The following is a 6,875-nucleotide window of genomic DNA, read 5'->3' as shown; positions in this document are numbered from 1 at the left end:
AGGATAAATAATCAGAACCTCGCCTAGAATTGCAGGCAGCATGAGCTGTTTCAGTTGGTTTTGGTAAGGATTGAATAAGATATATTATATCTATTTATTAATAATCAATGATCTCTCAATATCTCTGTTTCAAACATCTAAACACATGTTCACAGCCTCCATATTTTTGCTGCGGGGGATGTTGCGCCCTCTGCAGGTGTTCAAGTGCAAAGGCATGGATATGACAGCTGCCTAGTACAACCAGAGACCCTGAAGATGGAGACACCCCAACTTCCAGTCACTTCCTGTATCCGTGCCACGGAGGTTTCGCCGCTACCACGCCCCCTTAGGAGACTGGACAGACAGCCAATCACAAGCTGATAACCACGCCCATTTAGGAGACCGGAAGAGTTCCATTTCTTACGATTGGCGCAGCCTGGAGTGGGGTGTACCCATTGATAGTACATATATATCTGGATAAAGTCAGCGTGACGTCACCCATTGGGTTTTGATAGCAGAAAATGAGGCTTGAATCTCCCGCTTCCTGCTCATCGTTGATTGGTTGAATGGATTAACTTTACACGGAAGTACGGGGAGAGAGGGCTGTTAAAAACTAGTAGAAGAAGAAGAAGGAGGAGGGGGCGGCTGCCCCTAGCGGCTGCCGGGGGAGTTTCCGAATTTGTCTCACAGGCTTGAACGACTGCCATCTTGTTGTTCGCTTCTGTTTGCTAGCTTGCTCGCTGGCTGGCTGGTTGCAGTGGTGAAATGGTCCAGGACAACAAATATAATAACTTTTAGTCCGAAGGTATGGGCGAGTAGGAGTCCAGCCAGCCGACCACCGTCTTGTCCGGGGCCTGGCCAAGAGACCATGGTGTGGTGTGATCCTGGTGCATTGTGCCTGAGTAGCTGGTGTGAGTCTCCAGCCTGCTAGCTGCTGCTAAGCCTCCACAAGGTAAACTGCTATTATACTTATCTCTGGGCAAACTCTAAAATTGATAACTGAGGTGGATTTGGTCGCGCACTTGGTGCTCTGCTATGTTGGACTCGTTGGACTGTTTGAGTGATGCTCATGTTTGTAAGCTAACGCTAGCTCGATTAGCATCGTGTGCTAACGTGTGAGCACCGTTATAGCCTACTTTAACTGAAATGTGGTGGCGTTATGTTATAGTAATTAATAACACGGTGTCGTTTGTTTCTTCAAGGGATGGCCGTCGGAGTACCATGGTGGAGCAGGAACAGCACAACAGAACAGAGGCACATTGTCAAATTATTTGTGAAAATGAATGCTACGTTTTGATTCCCATGTGCATATTACTGTGAGAATATTGCTGATCATCAGTTGTTCAACCTAAGATATTGCAATAACATACGCTAAATGCTGACAGATTTGAGACTTTTGATAGATTTACTTTGAGCCATTTGGTATGTATCTGCCAGTGTGTTTTTGTCAATAAACATTGCCAACAAAGAACCTTGTTGTGTAGGCTATGTGCTAAAGTAAATCATGTACCCGAATGTACCCCAAATCTCATAGAACGAGCCCATTATAGTTGTCTGGTCAGAGCAGGCAGCTTGTTAATAAGATGTGATATAAAGATATTTGATGTCGAGTGAACCAGCTTCGACCAAATGACCAGGAAGAAGAATGAAGATGCAGAACCAACCGACTGCTTCAAATCAACGAATGATTTATATTTATTGAAATATGGTTATCTGTAACAATTCGACATAAACAAAGGCTACACCATGCAACATATATTTTGATATCATTCAAACTTAAAGAATGGTTAATTTTCCACCATGGTAGGCTGTACTGCTGTGAAATGGTTACCTATATTTGTATCAAGTGTTGCTTGGTAGATTATCTATATATGCCTAATTTACCAGTAGACATATTCGTGCAAGACCTTAGGCTATGTTGAGTTATATCGATCTGATAAAGTATGTTTTAAAATAAGGATAACAAATTGCTGAGCTTGGCGGATGCCTCAAGACAAGTATGTATCATTTTTAAATGTCCAATACCATACAGAAAAGCAAATTGAACAAACGACCAACAGCATTCAAGTCTGCAAAAACTTGTGATGTTATGTTACGTTAACATATAACCTTATGACGCTTACTGTATAACATGTACAGACCATTTCCCAGCTAGCAATCTGCCGCCCCCGATGTCGTCCCGCTGGCGTATTTTCAGAGGCAAATCGGCACGTCATTGTGACGGCGGGCATCCAGCGCCCCGCGGGAGGAACAGCGCTACCTTCAGTCTGGCGGAATGCCACCGGAGGCTGAGCAGCCTCTGGCCGTCGGCAAGCCGCCAAGAATTTACCTATCTCAAGGAACACATCAGCGCTGGAGGGACGCTGGTGTCTAGCTGTCGGGAGAAAGGCAAAGATTTCCCCCCATCCATTAAAACTATGTTATACTGTAGATACAATTTGAATCGATGGGCTAAATTGTAAAATCATTTTGTTTGAACGAGACTATTTAATGGATTTCTGTTTTTATATATACACAAAGGGGAAAAAATCATTTTAGGAGTAGAATGTGAATCTGTATGAATTTTGCAATACAGATGTGGAGACAACAGATCACTTTTTTCCCCTGCAAAATTACTCATAATTGGCCAAATTTTAATTTATGGATAATCTAGCATTGATGCATTTCTACTTGAACATGTCAAATTTGGAATGTTTATAGAAGATAGCAACATATTTTTGGCAAAATATTGTATAGGCCTACACAAAATGCACAACAGGGCTGTGTCTACCCAGTTGTAGCCTAATTTAACCTGTGGAACCATTGTTTTGTCCCTGCAATATAAATAAATAAATATAGTGCAAATAATAATAGGTAGATGTCCAAGAAGAATAAATGTGGGTAATTTATTCACTGGGTATGCAGTGTTATATTTTTCAGCCAGATGCAGGATGATGATCTCTCTCTCTCTCTCTCTCTCTCTCTCTCTCTCTCTCTCTCTCTCTCTCTCTCTCTCTCTCTCTCTCTCTCTCTCTCTACTTTATTACACTGGTCAGGTCTGCAGTCTATATATCCCCCCCCCCCATGTCTCATCTGTATCCATTTGTCTGATGTTGTTTTTTGTGTGTAATGTTAACAGTTTGAAATAAAGATTATTGGGAGGGGGGGGGGTGGGTGAGAGTGACGATGGGAAGTGAAGAATTTTGGCACTTTTGCGTTGCCGTAGTGTGACGTTGTGTCTGCGTCCAGGCCATTGAGGCTACGTGTGTCCTGGCGCCATTTTATGAATGGGATTTCAGGAAGCAAACATGCGCCCACAGTACTGATAGCAACAATCTTTGAAAAAGTTGTTTTAAACCATGACTTGTCTTCACCTATCTACAAAACACAGGACTGATTATAAAAGCGATATACGGACAATAAGAGACCGGTTGGTGGCGATCATGCGCTGCCTTCTTGCATCACAAGAAAAACAAGACGTGCACGACAACAAAGGACACTGAAAACTTCGGGGCTCTTTGAAAAGCAGATCGGTAAGAATATTTAACGCTATATTTGTAAATCCTATTGTGCTCTGCTGCGATCTTACCATTAGCCATTTCGCTGGTTAGGCAGATAACAACAAGTTAGATGGCTAATAGTTAAATGACGTTGTGTAGACAGCTGTTTGTGTTACACATAGGCCTGTAGCAGAGGCTAGCGTTAGCCACTCTACCCAGTGAAGAAATGCATGGGCCATCTACATCTTGTTAAAAACCTTCCACGTTTCTTGGAGTAAAACGTAAAAAGGCATCGGTTGCAAACATCTATTTTGTGCTCATTCTGGATATATCAATACAGTGTTATTCGGCCGTTTAACGTTAACGTACATAATTCTGTTTGCTTTCGCGGCTTATTGATTAAACTAACGTTACAGAGTACAGACCATTGTTAGTGTGTTGCTGCTCACGTTAATTTACTGCGTGCATATTCTTCTGTTTGCGTGCACGGCCATGTAAGATGAGATCAAAACTAACGTTACAGACCGTTACAGTCTGTGACTGTTAGTCTGTAAATCGTTTGTATTATTTTATTTCCTTATCCCCACACTGATGCAAGCTCCATTTTGGACCAAACAGGCTTGAGATGAGCCATGAGTCCAGCAGCTGCATAAAAAAAATGTAAAATTATTATCGCTTATCGAGAAGCAGATATTTGTCTGTTATAGGTATCAGCTTAAAAATCCATCCGAGCAGCATCATAAAAGGCATTCAAATAGCTATTTTATTTTAAATAAGTAGCTCCCTTTGTTTGTTTCAGGTTGGGTCAATGGACAGCTTTGTCAGAGACAGATTGGCGGAGTGGCAACTTCAAGACCTCGTAGATAGTTTTAAAGGTAAGGTTTCTATTTTTTTTTTTTTTTATTCTTATGGAAAATTATTATTTAGCTCGGCCTCGCCTGCCCTATTGGCACGCCCGTGTGTGTGTGTTGCTCTCACTAAATATTATTGCATCAGTGATGTCACAATACCTCCATGTGTATGTGTTTGTGTGCCTCATTATATCACTGATTACATCATCAGTAGGCATTTTAAATACTCACACAAAGCTGCTTTATCATGTCTCCTTCCGTGCTGAGATTGCATTAGAAAACAACATGCCATAATATCTTTCAAGCAGTTTTTGTTGATCAGTGCTATCAGCAGCACTTCAATTCGTACGGTCAGTCACACACACACACACACCTGTGAATATAGTATATTGGGGAGAAGGGCATGGTGCTACCGGATAATGCTGTAACTCTGTTTCCCTGATGAACTCCACAAATCTTTGTGGACTAAAATACTATGCTACTTCCACTGGCATAGGGGTCATTTTTGGGTTAACTTATGCATTAAGGTTAGTTCTGACTCTTGTGAAGTGCCGTTTTGAATCTCTTGAAAGTAAAAACATTGAAGTGGTCCAAATATTGACCACAAGTGCACTAGTTGTTATTTTAGGGTTGATCATTCATTCATGATCTTTGATGATTCTTCATCTTTTCTGTTTTTGTTTGTTTGTAGGTTGAATCAGCGGTACAGGCGATTCACCAGGGCCGACGCGAGCTGTCAGAGGAGGCCTGCCGCTCCTACACCCGCAAACGCCGAGTCCTCATCCCCGAGGACCTGAAGCACGTCATCGTGGACGACCAGCATGGCATGCTGTACTGCTACGTGCCCAAGGTGGCCCGCACCAACTGGAAGAGAGTGCTCATGGTCCTGACGGGCGTCGCCGGGCCCCACCGGGATCCGCTGGCCATTCCCGCCAACGAGGCCCACGTGCCGGGGAACCTGCGCACGCTGTCGGAGTACTCCACCTCCCAGATCAACCAGCGCCTGCGCTCCTACCTGAAGTTCGTCTTTGTGCGCGAGCCCTTTGAGCGGCTGGTGTCTGCGTACCGCAACAAGTTCACGCGCAGCTACAACACGGCGTTTCATAAACGATACGGCACGAAGATAGTCCGGCGCCACCGACCGGACCCCTGGCCGGAGGCTTTGGAGCGGGGCGACGACGTCTCCTTTGAGGAGTTTGTGTACTACCTTGTGGACCCGGCCACCCAGCGAGAGGAGCCCTTCAACGAGCACTGGGAGCGGGTGCACTCGCTGTGCCACCCCTGCCTCATCCACTACAACGTGGTGGGCAAGTATGAGACGCTGGAGCAGGACTCCCGCTACGTGCTGCAGCTGACCGGGGTGGAGGGGCAGGTCGCCTTCCCGGCCTCCTCCAAGAGCACCAGGACTACGGGCGACATGGCAGCCCAGTTCTTCCACAACATCAGCCCCTTCTACCAGAAGAATCTGTACAACCTCTACCGCATGGACTTCCTGCTCTTCAACTACTCCATGCCAGCCTACCTCAAGTTTAGTTGAGGCTGGGACTTCACTCATCCACAGACTCATGCTTGAACTCTCTGATCCTGATCTTTACATGGACTCCACTATGTCACTTTCAAGGTCTGTTACTTTGCACTTTAATGCAAATTAATTTGAAAATTGCCTTTCTGTCTACCTGTTACTTTGTATTGCTGCACTGCATACTGCACAAAGACAAATTCCTCATTTGTAACATGTTCATTATGGCTATTAAGTAAGCTTGAATCTTGAATTCAAAATGTTTTTTGTTTTTTTTATACATTATTTTTTGGCTTGATGTTTTCTTTAAATATATAGCCCACATAATATGCAACATATACAGAGCATATACAGTCAAGTTTTTTGCTATTTGCAATGCACAGTTGTCAAATCATCATCGTTTGATTCATTTCTTATGTCCATAAATAAAATAACAAAAAGTTCACGGATCTGTTCTCCTTTAAATTATTATTGTTAACTTGTATTAATAATCACATGTTATCATTTAAATCATTGTAATTATGTGCATTATTGAAGTGGTTCTCAACCTTTTTTAACCAAGTACCTCAGAAATTACCACCATATTTAGTGATAAGTAATATTTATAAGTATGAGAGGAAGGGAGCCCTGCCAGTGGATAAGCACTGCATGCATGTATTAGCATAACAATGTATAGTGGGGCTGGGAGGTGCAATACCAGCGGCATGCCATCAGCGTGCCGTGCAAGGGCCGCTGGCTGTGTACGCTGGTGCCGCCAGCGGACCGCCAGCGAGCCACCCCGGCGGACCGCTGTTTCACCGACTAGCACGACCGCAGCGGAGCCGCTGCAGCTGCCGACGGTGGCCCGCCGAATTGGTCTCCGGCTTGCCGCTGGCGGCCCGCCCATGATCTGCTAGCTGGGTTTAACGTTAGGCTACTTTAAATACCGTTAGATAACGTTAAATGGTCCGCCATGTTATGAGCGTCACGTTACATGTATGCCATCTATACAGTTACGTGTGTCTACTAACATTATTAAAATATCATAAAGTAGCGCTATTTTCTGAT

The 6,875-nt window shown here is 44.0% G+C and overlaps 1 pseudogene across 1 annotated transcript; it reads left to right on the top strand.

Moving 5' to 3' along the window:
* The first annotated feature begins 3,400 nt into the window (after positions 1-3,400).
* LOC310773522 (carbohydrate sulfotransferase 11 pseudogene) lies at positions 3,401-6,138 on the top strand (annotated as a pseudogene). Its single transcript, XR_014554025.1, has 3 exons — positions 3,401-3,491; positions 4,258-4,333; positions 5,001-6,138. The product of XR_014554025.1 is annotated as a carbohydrate sulfotransferase 11 pseudogene (transcript).
* The last annotated feature ends 737 nt before the right edge of the window (positions 6,139-6,875 follow it).

Source organism: Poromitra crassiceps (assembly GCF_964638095.1).
Source record: "Poromitra crassiceps genome assembly, chromosome: 3".
Classification (NCBI taxonomy): Eukaryota; Metazoa; Chordata; class Actinopteri; order Beryciformes; family Melamphaidae; genus Poromitra; species Poromitra crassiceps.
This window is presented reverse-complemented; position numbering and strand designations above follow the sequence as displayed.